The sequence below is a fragment of the Metopolophium dirhodum genome, chromosome 2 (genome assembly GCF_019925205.1).
Source record: "Metopolophium dirhodum isolate CAU chromosome 2, ASM1992520v1, whole genome shotgun sequence".
Lineage (NCBI taxonomy): Eukaryota > Metazoa > Arthropoda > Insecta > Hemiptera > Aphididae > Metopolophium > Metopolophium dirhodum.
In genome coordinates this window covers 24834453-24849705 of record NC_083561.1, presented here as the reverse complement: position 1 = coordinate 24849705, position 15253 = coordinate 24834453, and the positions used below count along the sequence as shown (strand labels likewise).

Sequence of the window (15253 nt, the reverse complement as noted above, 5' to 3'; positions counted from 1 at the left end):
GCTATATAATCGTAATAATATAACAATAATAACGTGTTTATATATATTTTATATATGCTGTACACTCGTAGAATGTATATATATATATTATAAGTATTCAATATTGTATTATTGCAATGCCGAGAGAAATAATTAAGTTTCGGTATTTTATAGCGTGCTTTATGTTTTATTTTACTGATGAAGATTGCACTGTCGTAAGTTGTTTGACAAGGCCGTACTTAAATATATACAGTGTGTTAACAACTATAAAGCACGTGCAGATTTCCGTACGTGTGTTGATGTTTGAATTTTTTCGCGCCGATCGTATTGATTTGGTCGGTGAGTTTTATCATTTTACGGCGTATCATCGGTGTAGCGTATTGTTTATGAAAACGACGTAAAACCGATATTTATTACTATTTTTTAATATCAATAAATCTATAAAAATATATATATTACATCCGTTTTAGCAGTAGTCAACGTATTGGTTCGAAACGAGTGGAAACAATTGTTTTATATAGCTGTGTGAACGAATCTATAATATAGATTCTATATTGTTGTGCACAATGAACGTAATGAATCTGTAAATACCAATATAAAATATGTCTCATATTATATTATAAGACGCATACGTCGTACAATGCCGCACTCCATTATTATATACATTAGCTGGTGCCTATGATTTTGGAACCATTGATTTAGTTGCATGATATTATATTATATAGACGTTCAAAATAGCGTAGTTACGTTTACTTTTTATGAACATAAAGTTAATTACGACGTTTTGAAGTCTCCAAATCACATTTTATGTTTAAATATACGTAATATTTATGTTCTCTTTTAACTAACTACATTATAAGCTAAGTATATAAAATACTATTACCATTGTAATGATCCTCATTAGTATAGTATACCTATAAAATGATCCATGTTATTTGCATAAATGTATAGTTACTGACATTCATTGACTTTGCAATAATTCATATCATTGGAAAGCGTAAGCTTGGATCTAAGGTGAAGACTTAAGACTAGGCGAATAGGTCGCAACAACTCAGATGGTAGAACGGAAGTGATCATAACAAGGTGCACACTCCGTTTAGTTTAAATAGGAAAGCCATAGACATTTGAAGAAATTCTGAAACTAGAGACGTCTAGTGTATGTACTTATAGATCAGAACTGGACGTTTGTTATTATTAATAAAAATACTTTAGTGTTGCGTAAATTTGTGTATCTTTATTATAACTCTAATTCGATTTCGAGTGTTGAAGCGTACACGTTACAACACCATAGAATACGCGTATACGTCTATTTTGATTTTCGAGTTATCAGATCAACTGAGTGAAAATTCTAAAGCAGCAGTTAATAAAAATACAAGACATATATTATTATTGTTAGATATTTAGCAATCACTGACATGTATACGCGAGACAGCCTGCAGCGGATGTGATCCATTATCATCTGCAGGTGTCAGTATACCTATATTAATTACTTGTCAAGTAACAGATACTAGATCGTCGTCAAATACCGCCGACACATGTACGACAATAAACCACTAAATCCTGACTACTGTCAGTACTATATATAATACATCGCATATATCACTCACGATAATATCATGCTACCACTACGGAAGGGTGGTAGATATGTACTGTAATATATTATAATGAGGAAGCGGGCACGTAGTTATTCGTCTGGTGTCCCGATGGAAATTATAACATCATATACATGGTACATTTTATACGCATACTCCCAATATATATATATATACAATAATATTTATTATATGGTATAGCCGCCGGTTCGCTCTTCTACTGCTGCAGGCACGTGAAACTCATTTCGTTCCGGTCGAACGACCATCGAAAGTCGTCTAGTCGTCGGACTGGAAAATGGGCCGTGCTCGGCATGTACGCGCGTTTATATATATTATTATCATCCAAACGCACAGCGATATAATATGTGATATATACCGCTATATATATGTCAAGTATAAAAGAGCTACTGCAGGGGCATGTTCAACGTATACGTCGACGACTGATGGTGTGTGGAGGGGGTGAGATTTGACTATTTGAGGGTGAAAGGGTGCGAGAGGGTGCTCGCGACGAGGGTAACAATACATGTATGTAATATACGCGATGCAGTGCGCTATCCTCTCCCCAACCTACGACATTTCGGAAAACGCCCAGTTGGTTTTTTTTTTTTGTACTCCCTTGCAGACACGAGCATATTATATATATATATTATACGTATATGTACACACGACATATACTCACATCGTATGATAAGATATCAAATGTATATATATTTATGTTATATAATATCTACCTTTATTCACGTATGCGTGTGCGTTTCCGACGAGGGGAAATCGGTCGAGCTTATAAGCCCCTCGCGGGTGACTTCGATCGTTTTCCCACTGCACCGAAAGACGACTGAATTTGTCGTGCGCACGCTCTCTCTAGTGTGTGTGTGTGTGTGTGTGTGTGTGTGTGTGTGTGTGTGTGTGTGTGTGTGTGTGTGTGTGTGTGTGTGTGTGTGTGTGTGTGTGCGTGTGTGTGTGTGTGTGTGTGTGTGTGTGAAACGGCGTACGAGATAGATAGTAAATATATAATATATATATTATATATATATATATATATGAGATAGCTTCAACAATTCGATCGCAGAGTTATTTTTTTTAGGGTTTTCGGTCTGATATATACGTATATGTCGTTTGCGTAAATGGCTTCCTTTTTTTTTCAGATATACATCGCGATCGGTGACTTTGAACGGTTTTTTTTATCTCGTCATTCGCCTGCACGAGTCTGAGTGTTCGCCGCGGGGTTCGGGCGAAATTTTCGTTCGAGGTCGTTTGTTCGTTTTTTTTTTTTTTTTTAAAGAAACGCGAGAGAAACATTTTTTGTATATAAAACGTATACAGCAGACAGAGAACGAAAACTTTGTCGCCAAGACATCAACCGTATTTGATTTAACGAAAATATATATATGAAGATCATAATAATAAATTTCTGTATAGCACATCCCGTCGTTCGTGCGCTATACAGACGAAATCTATGAAAATAACGTGGACGAAAATTCTCACGAAAAGCCTCATATTTGTAACCGTCGCTTAGACGAATTTTCTATTAACTATATAATATACAGTCCAAGCGAACGTATTTCCCCGTTGTGTTTAATGTCACAATATACTCGTATCATTGTAATAATATACTCTGTTAATATGCAGGTCGTTAACAAAAACTGCGAAACGGAAAACCGCCCAATCACTTTTCATTCATCTCGCCGCTTGTGTAAAAATATTAAATATTTTATGTGCGTAACTAAAATGTAAGTGGCTATTGTTTTTAAGCGCCGAGTTTGATAGAACGCGATTTGCAGTCCGCTTTGAAGGGACGAATGCATACGAGCGTGCATAATATTATTATAATACGACCGTGTTATCTCATCTACCCGCGTAGAAAACGTACGAAAACGTAGTGAAATCCTGAATGTATACATACTCCATAGTAAGTATATAGGTACCTATATATAGAAGGTATATAGGTATATACTGTATAGTCGTCGAACGATCTAAACATCTGCGCCGAAAAATAAACATAATAATATAATAATTTATCAATTATAAGACACTCGATCATGATTATTCATGAATGTTAATTATTATTAACGCGTTTGTATAATAATTATATTTTAACGCACCTTAAATAATTTAAGAATATATCTCGGGCTGGCGAATGAAAAAATAATTTATATTGAAATACGTATTTTTTTTTTAACGAGTACCCCGTAATACCCATCGTACCCTCAATAGTTCCTTACATATGGTACATCATAATCATCCTATTATTATGATAGATATACACTTTGATAGATTATATAGGCACCACGCGGACACGTAACAATTACGATAATAACTGTTAAATCGATACAACACAACAACAGCAATACGGTAAAACGACGATCGTTTCGACATAATAATATAATATGAAATAGTGATTGTTTATGCGTATAAACAGTTTATAATATTCAACAATTATCTTAAGCTATAACGGCCACCAGCCGCTTGCGAATATTATTTTATCGTTTTGTTTATGCGTAGTGTTATTTAATAATTTTATACTCATATATGTGCCGTCTCCGCAGCACATTTGTATAATAACGTATCGTCGCGAATCGCGAAACCTATTAAATCCTTCGGCTCTGCGCGTACCGCCTATATTATGCGTTTCGGCCGAATGGATTTATATTATATTATTATTATGTGAGTAAGACGCGTTTTGAAGTCTCAAAGTTTGTACGATATTCGTGCGTGCGTGCGTGCGTGCGTGTGTGAAGTACTAGAGAGTCGAGGGTATTATATCATATAATATATATATATATATATATGGGCAAAAGCTGTCGTCTCTCAGTGTATTTATTATAATGAGAGTTTGGAGAGAAATGTATACGCAATATACGCTGCAGTGCGAATAATGCGGTACGGATTTCGTAAGTTTTCGAAGAATTTCTTCGGAATTAAAGTTTCGCAAAGTTTGTTTGTATACACTGCGCGCCATTATAATAATATGTATATGCCGAAACAGAGGCAGTTCGTATATTATATTATATAGGAGCGATTCGCGACGATGTCTTTCGATATAATATTATTCCAAGCCGGTCTCGTACTTATAAATATATATATATTTCAAAGTGATATATGTGCGTGAGACGAGTCGAATAACCTAATGGACTGTGTGTATATTGATGATTTTCCCGAGTGGTTTATAAATTATACCAGCGGCGCCCGTCTTCGGACAAAGTGTTTTAAATCTGTGTGACTGTATGTATACATGAAAAATAGTTTATTTCGAGTTTCGACCATGGTCGTTTTGCCACGCCCCGAGCGGAAGTCTCACAGCAGTGAAACAATTATAATATACAGATATACTGCAGCTTTCTTCGGAATAACGACGTCCAATAACGACTATAATGCTATAGATTGTCCAGGGGACACCTCCAATTGATACGAGTGGACCAACATTAGGAAGTTTTCGGGGGCCGTCAAAATTGTATGTCCAATTTTCTAACCAAAAAGAGTGAATGCAAAATCAAAAAAATCAAATCATAAAATATGTATTGAAAACTTAATTTAATTTATCATTAAAAATTAATTTCTTTGGTATGGGTAAGATTAAATTCGTCTACAAGTCACCCATTTGATGACGCCTTGTTATAAATACAGTACATATCTACACATGTAGAGAAGCGTACTCATGTATGTACACGAGGTTATATGGATCATAGAGTTTACCGATTTTTTTGGAAAATGTTGCATTATTCTCATATTATGTTTGATTGTAAGCCATCTTATAAGCACACTATAGTATGTATATGATAAATCATAATGTTTTATGTGGCCGCATAAGATTACTTTATGCGTTAACACTGCACAAATAACATCACAAATTATACGAAGCAAACTTTGTAATTTTATGAGGATTTTTGTGATATAATCATATAAAAAATAGTTGATATCCATGGACGGACCAAACGCGGAGAAACTGAGGATCAACCCCCCCCCCTCCCATAATATTTTCTTAATTATTTTTGGCGTAAACTGTATGGATTAAGAAGGGTACATTGAAACATTAAGGTATATAATATAGGTACATCATATATTTATATATTTTATACTAAGAATATTATGTTTTAGCAATACAGATTGGCTAATATTTCTAAAATATATTAGAAAATTAATATGTTTTCATTCACAGTTCATTCTCAGTGATTAATTCTGTCATCCACCATTCCTCCCGTCACTGCAATGAACGGGCAATACTTTCGCGATCGTTCCGACGCTGATAATAAATATAGACATAATGTAATATTATTATAGCTCTGAAATGCGAACGCCGACTGCAGCCACGAACCTGACCTACGTCAGGTGCGTATAAGATTTAATAGTCGCAATCGGGGCGCATCGTAAAAACCGTTTTTATCGTGTCCGTGACGTCACCGAGCTAGCGCAATTTTGGCGTCATTGCAGCACACATGCCCCACGGCGGTATATGAGTTTTATATGACATTGTGCTGCACAAAATACCCATAAAGATCACATGCGTATAAATCACATGCGCGCCGTTAGAGGACATTCACCGCGACGACGGTTTTCGTCCTGCACATTAATATATTATAATATACGTTATAATATAATATGAGTAGATGACTCACCCCGCCAACATAGTACCTACACTCCAAATTCAAATTGATAATTAAATTGTTAAAAATTTTAATATATCGGCCCGACAAATTTTACTTTCTCGTTTTAAACCTATATGTACTCATCGGAATCCTATAATAACGTTTCCGATGTACCTATATATAATACAGTTTTCAGACGTGGCGAGTATAAAAAAAATATCAATCGTGTAAAAAATAGAGATATTGACGGGGATAGATAACTCGTATATTATTATCCTGTACCTATAATTAGTAATGAATTGATTTCCCGCGAATGTGTTTTAACGAGTGTTGTATATTACATTTGACGTCACAATATACGCGCATTCGCATGACGCATTTTTGGGTCGTAAAAGTGGCACAGCGGCAGTGAGGCTGCACCAGAAAGTCTCGACGGGGCGGTGTTTCCGTTCAGAAAAACAGACAGACGATGAAAATATTCCGATTTTCGACACCCCACCATCGGCCGTACGGCAATAATAATATTGTCCGATGCAGCCTCGGGGGTCAAGGCCAAAAAGTATATAAAACCGAGTCGTAAAGGTCCGACACGAGTATAAAAATTCGCGCCTCCTGTCCCATGTACGTGGTGCAGTACCACAAGATATTATTATAACATCGGCAACGATTTTTGCATGGAAAAAGATTTAATTCCTTCGAGGAAATAGAATGAAATTCGTAATTTTTTCAGAGAGTTAATATACGTATTATATTATTACATATTATATTTACACAAATCAATATTATGGACTTCGCGTCCAGCTATATATTTTCAACACTTATAATAATATATACGGTTCGAAATGGTAACACACTGCAAAAGATAAAACACAGCTGGACCATAATAATTTAATAGCCTGCATTATCTGAGAGGACCGCAAAATGTCTATGAACTACGAGACGAAAAATAACGTGAAGGGGTTCAAAATGAATTTGAGGGAATTTAAAAGAGAGTGAAATCAAAACGAACGGAATCCGTTCTAAATTATACATATTATAATACAGGAACAACAGAATGTTGTTGTGAGCCTGGCCCATACAAATATTATATAGGTCAGTACAAAATATTGTCCTGTGGATTGATCGCTTCGAACAGCACCATCCGACTGAAGAGCAGTGCAAGTCTTTGGTTTGTGCTCAAAATCTATTATAGCAAATACCTTGCAAACGCAAGAGATCTCGTTATAAGAGCGTGCGGAGGCGTAGTTTAGGAAAAAAAATTACAGCCAAACTTTATATCGTGTCCGTATCTCCGTATAGTGTCTCTCGTACGATTATTTATCACATCGCCTGCGTATAATTTGAATAAATACGATACGGAATAAAGATAAAGTCTCGTGTATATAATATTATACCTGATATATAGATACAACGCGCGTATTATGTACAAAGATAAGAGCCGAAGTCTGAAACCGTGCCCTCGGAAATGCGATGTCTCGTAAAAATATATTTTACGACGTCGTTCGCGTACAATGCGATAATAATTTATTATGTTGTGCAACTGTATTATTATAGACAACCCGTTATTTTATGACGTTTGTATCTTATTATTATTATTATTATTATTATTATTATTATTCGAATAGGCTGCGACCGCGGGCCTTTGCCGCGTCACGTCTTTGTTGTATACACCAAATATTTTTATATTTTATCGATCTCGTTTAACTACGTTTGTAAGTCAAAGTCATAATATGTAATACACTATACACCACGGACTGGATGTACAATATTATATGTATAATATAATATATAGATACCTCTACCTGTTCCGGATATGCAGCCGGACGATATCATCTATGGCGATAAAATATATTGTCCGTGTGCGATGATAGTATAATATATTGTATTATATTATATTATTATATCTTTATATCGGTGTCTATACCTACAAATGCAAACAGTTTTCAAAATATAAATACAAAACGCGCGTAGGTCGTAACAGTTTATGAGTAACGCTCGTAACTGTAAATACGTATGAGATAAGATGGTTTTTGCGATTCACATCGATTTGACTGTGTTTAAATTTATAAACGATCAATTTCGGAATATTAAGAAAAACACGAACTATTGAACTGCGCCGCTAAAAGGTAAATACGATGCGTAGTACCAAGTCAAAATACTGATGCTAATGAACGATAAAAAATAAAATAATAATAGACAGAAGAATAAAATATTAGTCATCATTATAGTTGGTTTCAGGATTTTTTTGTATAAAAACTTTTAAAGAAGATAGAGAGGATATATATTTTTTATTCGTACTCATATAACAAGAGAGAGATACAGTATAATATAGTTGAAAAATGTACACTTATCAGGGTTTAAATCAAATTATAGCATGCTATACTAGAAACTTTTCCTCTCTCTGAAAGCAAAATTGAAAAATCACAGATATGTTGATGGAGCAGTATAAAAATAGCTATAGTCACATGCTACATTTTTTTAGGAATTTAAGTGCATTTTTTTAATATAAATATCATGTTTTTAGACCGAAGGATACACGATAAAATGTTTCTGACCAATTTTTCATAAGTATTTCGATGTCTTGGTAAACAAAAAATGTTTATGATTAATACATTTTCCTTGTAGAAGAAAAAATTGATTAGCATGCCATGGTTTTTGTTTTTATTGTTGATTTGCGTTTCTATGGCAATAAATACAAAGTGTTACGAAAATCGGTTAGAATAAAGAAAGTTGTACCCGACCCTAAAAGCCTAAGATATATCTATGTTAAAACAAAGTGGTGAATAAAAATAAGTATCTGTGCCAACTATTATTTTTACGGAAATAAAAAAAAAATTAAACAGTTAACGTTTTGTCGTTTTATATATTATTATAATAATGTTTTAAACGTTTTATACGCGATCTCAAAAACGACGCCATTATTATAAGCTGTATTATTGTACACGTACCCGAGTTTAATTTACAGTTGCCGAACAAAAATGGGATTATTTCCCCCTTTGTTTACACTACTATGACTGCCTACTGCAGCAGCAGCTGCAATCTTATATAACTACTACTAAACTTTCGGGGAGAGAAGTTTTCGCGTGCATTGAGTGGCGGTGGCGGCGAACGTGGTTCTAATGTGTAACCGCGATAAGGGCTATAGTCCTATTGACCAAGATGGTCCGGGTGCGGTATTAAACTTTATTTCATCTCGTCTATACACGTAGATATAACATGAAATTACCACTATACGAATGAATAAAAACCTGTAAAATAACAAACAACTAAAATATGATTATGTTACGGCACACGAATGTTTTTTTTCCTTCGTCGAAATTTCAGTTAACAATTATTGCATTATGATATTACCCTAAAAAAGTACAGTCGATGACAAAACCGAAGTTTGCACGAACGAAATAATTAAGTTATACACTTATACGGCTTATACATGTATATATATATATCTATAACGCAGGAGTATATTAAGTGATTGTCTGCAGCCAGGGTATATACATGTCGTAGAGCCAAGAAAGGTCTGAAATATCTGTGTAGAGAGTGTTTGTATAGTATGTATAATTAATTTATATGTACATGAAGGAGATGGTCCGTGTTACCTGCACGACTGCTTCCGTCTTATCGAAGTTTTACTGTATATTATATTGTTGGAGAGATCAATAAATCGATGTTTTTTCATAAGAGAAATAAACGCTGTTGAAATCTAAAGTGCAACTAGGTTTGGACTTTGGAGTACAAACGAGAATATAATTAATAGTTGATATATGTGTATATTGGTATGCGTATTAACTATTGTTGAACTGATTCTTGATGCGTTTAACAATTATTACTAAATTTGATCTGTGTGCAAAGCGCATGTCGTGGTCATGAATGGTATAACACATTAACCAGCTGTTAGTTGTTTATTATAGCTATAACACGCGTGTAATAATAGTTAATAAAATCACCACTTTCTATAATAACATTTTTAAGTTTATTATCTATAATATAGAGGGTATAAATTTAACCCGTTTGCTTGAAATTTAGTTAATCGTATACATAATGTATATTATATATGTTTATCCTTGAGACGATATTATGAATTATTTCGTATAATATAAGTATACAATCTACAATATATTTGAAATATGTGTTTTATAAATCTGAACGAACTAAAAAATCGTCAATGAAATAAATAGGGGTACCTTTCCTACAGCCATTATTTGTGTATCTATAAGTATTAAGTATATTATTTTATTCGTTCAATATTGTGCACAAATAATAAAATTTGAATTACTTATGATTTTCAGGAGACGGCAAGTTCGGTACGAAATCACACGTGAAGTGCGCGGTCATGTGTCGTGAGTGAAATATCCTTATCGCCGGATGGTGCCGCGAAGTGATGATACAGTGTCGCGACGTATCCGGCAATTTTGTGGAATTTTATAAGAATGCATGCGCCTGCGCCGACGCTGTTCAGAATAATATAGGTAAGAAATAAATACAAATTTGATTGACTGTTATATCGCAATTATCGGCGAAAAATAATAGATTTCATATAATATTAGGAGACACGATAAGAATAAATTATATTGTATCTTTCCTAAGACTCTAAGACGTATAAGTCTGCTGCACAACTGCAGTGTTGCAATTGATGCATCTAAAAAGAAACAATACTCTGCAGTGTGAAAGTCTTAACCATATATACTACAGTTCTAATATGGTCGTACAGGTGTGTGAGGACATCGATGACATATTGGAACATGTAAATAGTTATGTGCAGTTTCAAATCGTGTCTGTATGAAAATAAAAAAGTACGACACTATACATATAGAAGACGTATGAAAACATTTTTTTCCCTAATAGTTATAAACTTATAAGAAAATATGCAATTTATAAAATAATTTTTTTTAATTTGATAATAAACAAATAAACTACAGGCGAGACCCTGAGAATAAATTGAACTAAAGAAGGCCACCGTTATGGCAAGAGACTGCAACTGCACTTTATATAAGTTTATTTAAATACTTATAAGCATACTTTACATTATGACTTCATTAAATATTATGAAATACTCTTTTAGACAGTTAACCTAAACCTAACCTAACCCAACAAATTAGACTTTCGGTATTTTAAAAAATTTTATGTGAATGGGAAAAAATTCTAATTGAAAATACATGACTGACGTTTTTCATTATAATATATTATGACTGCAATATTATCGCACAAATTATGAAATTCCAAACCGCCACAACACTAAATATTATTGCTGTTTTCCACTCCACATATCACACGAAAATAAGTTTTATTTAGCGTAAGACGCCACAAATCGAAATAAGGCAGTCTTGAATTTTGACTTCGGAGATTGGTTAAAATTTTAAATAACATACTGCTGCCATATAAAGTAAATATGGCTCTGTTCCTTTAAAAACTTATCTAAAAATTGAATAATTTAACTTTTTCAATAAATTTACTTTCAATACTGACACATAATGTTGGTGTCAAAATCAAAAATGATATCAAATGTGGCGCTTTCGCATGCTATAGAGCTAATTTTTTATTATATCCGAAAGTATCTACATAGTCATTTATTAATTTACTGTCTAATTTTCAGTTGTGCAGGTAGTCTTGTTCTAGAGGTGTGATTATTATTAAATCGCATGGGTACTTGCATAATATGACATGATGTAATATAATATATACCTATTATATAGGTACTGTATAAATATAACTCAATATAAGTGTTGACCTGCAGCAGTTGTGTACGACGCAAGTTGCAGGATGAGAGTCAAGTATACGAACTTTGATCATCAACCGCAACTGCGGCGTTTACACTTCATAATGTATATACGTATATCATGTTGTATATATTATTATATTCGATGTGTATTATATATATATATGTGTGTGTGTATGTGTGTGCATTGACTGTGCGTAAACTACTCTATAAAAACGGTCGTAAAACGACGACCGACTATTTCATATATTATACGCGTCTATAGAGCGCGGACTTTGGAAACACCGTTTATAATATTCAAATGACTTTACGGTCTGCCTATGCAGGACCCGTGTACGCCGCATAAAACCGTTTTGTACGTGTCGTCCTGCAGCAAAATAACATATTATTATTTTTATTATTTTGTATATTATATAATACAGTATTTATGTTGTGCGTGCACGCGATATGTAGGGGACAAGCGTGCTTCGGCCGCGGCTCGTCGTCAACCATCGCGGATATATATAATATTGAAATAATAGGTATATATTACTACTATATTATATAATATACCTACTGTGTCGATGCAAACTTTATCGACTTAATCTCCTATACATACATACGCCTCCAGCATGATTGTGTGGGTATGTTGTATGGGGTGTACCCAGTCAACCCATGTTTTCATATACCACCAAAATCTATCATATATATAGGTGTCAACTAAATCGAAACTTGTTTATCACGCGTATTGCGAGCATTTTTGCGACGCGACGTCCAAATCGAATTAAATCGGTTCATTGTTACCGTAGTAGTTGTTAGTCAATAACAATTAACAAATAAATAAATATCGAAAAATCCACATAACCAAACAATTATTCATGGTTAGGTTATGTTAACAAAGATTTGGACATGAGTGATATTATATTATATTATACAGAATATAGAAATACATAGGTGTACGAATTCTAAGTCATTTTTTTAATTGTAAAACAGTCCGCTGGATTTATGTTTACCTAAATATACTTGTACCATTTTTCAAGGCATTTATAGACTGTCATGCCAAACATATTTTCTCCCTATTTCTATGCAAATAGCTGAGTGAATGATTTTTCGAAAAACTACGATACATCGAAATCAAAACAAGTAGGTAGTAGTTTCTGAGTTATTATAATTTATAATTCCAAGGATAATAGGTTACGTGTTGTATTATATTATATAACTATAGGTAGTCTATTGAATATTTAAATATAGTATAATATAAATTATAAGTAGATTTAGAATCGATATGGATCATATATAGTTAAACTATATACGTGCGACATAAAATGTATTAGTCTGTAATAACAAATTAGTCAAGTTTATATATTTTATTTAAGACTATTATACCTATTACCTATGTATAGATTCTATAAGCCCATCATACATATTTATAATTTTATATATATTTATATCCGATTTTATAGAATATCACATCCAGATTATCATCATATAATGTTTTTAGTACCTACTACCTACCTACCTACCTAAATATAGGTAAAATATTAGTATGATATAAAATAATTCGACAACTAGGCGTTAGAATTTCGATTTCAGTAGATACTGGCCACTGAAAATGGGCAATAGGCAAACTCATTTCATCATAGTCAGTTCTTATATACATGCGTACTGCGTACAAAATTAAACGTTTGAAAGCATGATGCGATTTTTAAGTAGTTATGTATATGATACGATGCATAGGTATAGGTATACAGGTCAAATAAAATATGTTTAAGGGATGCGCCTGGAAACGGAATGATTATACTTGGCTATAATGTCGCTTTAAATCAGAGGTCGGCAATCATTTTGATGACAAGGGAAAAAAAATAATATATAACATTTTTCACTGGTTACAATGTCAATAAGGTGTACCTTATTTTATTTTAAACAATGTAGAGTCATATAAAATTTAGTTTATTTGAGTTCATAACTGTTGGGTTTATCAATAATTTAACTATAGGCATCTACAAACAATCATCGTTTTAATTTTCAGTTTCCAGTCCACATGTACTATCTTGGTTCACGATTTTGACACAAATTATAAAATTACAACGAGGCCACATGCGGCCCACGGGCCGTGAGTGGCCGAACTCTGCTTTAGAGTATATTATGACATCGTCCGAAAACGGAATCGCTGCGAAAAATAAAACCATAATATTGTGATATTCGCGGGACTTCGTCGCAGTGTCGAAAAAAAAATAATCATGGCGCAAACGGCGGCCGATCCTTCCGTCGTGGTCGCGAAATTTCGGCGACGGCATCGCGCGATGGGCGACGGCGACGGCGGCGATGGCCAGGCCGGGCGCCATGCCGGATAGGAGGAGTCGCGCGCAGGTCGCGAGGACAATCATGGTAGCGGGGCCGCCGCCGCGGGACCGGCCCTCGACCCACCGCCGCGACCGGACGCTGCTGCGCCGCCTTTCCTTTCTCTCGCTCTGTCCGCCAACTACCCCCGGGGATGACGGCATTTCCGGTCGTCCAGATGGCGGCAGAGTCGGCGCCGCGACGGGTAGGAATTCGCGCGAGACCCACACGCGCGTGTCGAATAAAATAATATATCATACGATTATGGTTAGGTATATAATATTATAATAATATTACGTCGTAAAGGGTTACGGTATCATTGCGGTAACATCGCAGTACACGTACGCATAAATACGAACAGGATCGCGTTTCTCGGAATCCGCCTGTAGCGTGTCTCCTCGGAGACTTCGGCGCGCCGAGGGACTATATAATATAAGACTCCCAGGACGCGGTCCCCGTGTCAATTTTCTGGGCACGATGCGAGTTCAGCCGAAACAAATCTATTTATAGGTGCCTATAATTATACATATACCGCCGTATACACGCCCGCTACCGAGAGCAGAAGCTGCCGGTGTTATACGCATTAGGTATGTGAGTTTCGAGCGGGCCTAATTGTTGGAGAAAAATATATTACATTCACCTACGTCTACGTTTAACCATACGAAATTTCACTCACCTTGGAGAGTCTGCGACGACAAGTTGTGCGGCGATGTGTAGGTGCCGTGAGAGTGAAGGTCCAGCGATGATGTGCTCGGCTGTAGTGTCTTAAAGGTACGATAGGTCTAGCGTGCGTAGAGGAGCAAGCAACGGTCCGCTCGAATTCCAAATGTCGAATACGCGACAATCGGTAGTGAGCTGACCGAGAAGGGCTTTGCAGGTCGTGAGAGAATAGTATGGTATATAGGTAATAATAATGGTCATCGCAATCGTCGTTTACCTATACGAAAAACGCGAGCCGGTCACTGATTGGTCGACGACGACGGCGGACTGTCGTTTTCTCTTGACCCACATAATGGTATAGGTATTCTTTACACCCGAATCGGGTTTTTTTGAAGACGAATTTATTC

General features: G+C 35.0%; 2 long non-coding RNA genes across 2 annotated transcripts in view; one reads left to right on the top strand and one right to left on the bottom strand.

The window, feature by feature from the left end:
• Positions 1 to 15177, bottom strand: part of LOC132938230 (uncharacterized) — a 44354-nt gene extending 29177 nt beyond the window's left edge. The window contains exon 1 of the long non-coding RNA XR_009663891.1: positions 14863 to 15177. This is a non-coding gene — a long non-coding RNA (uncharacterized LOC132938230). The remainder of the gene's footprint in view (positions 1 to 14862) is intronic.
• Positions 10445 to 15253, top strand: part of LOC132938231 (uncharacterized) — a 320472-nt gene continuing 315663 nt past the window's right edge. Inside the window, exon 1 of the long non-coding RNA XR_009663892.1 lies at positions 10445 to 10620. This is a non-coding gene — a long non-coding RNA (uncharacterized LOC132938231). The remainder of the gene's footprint in view (positions 10621 to 15253) is intronic.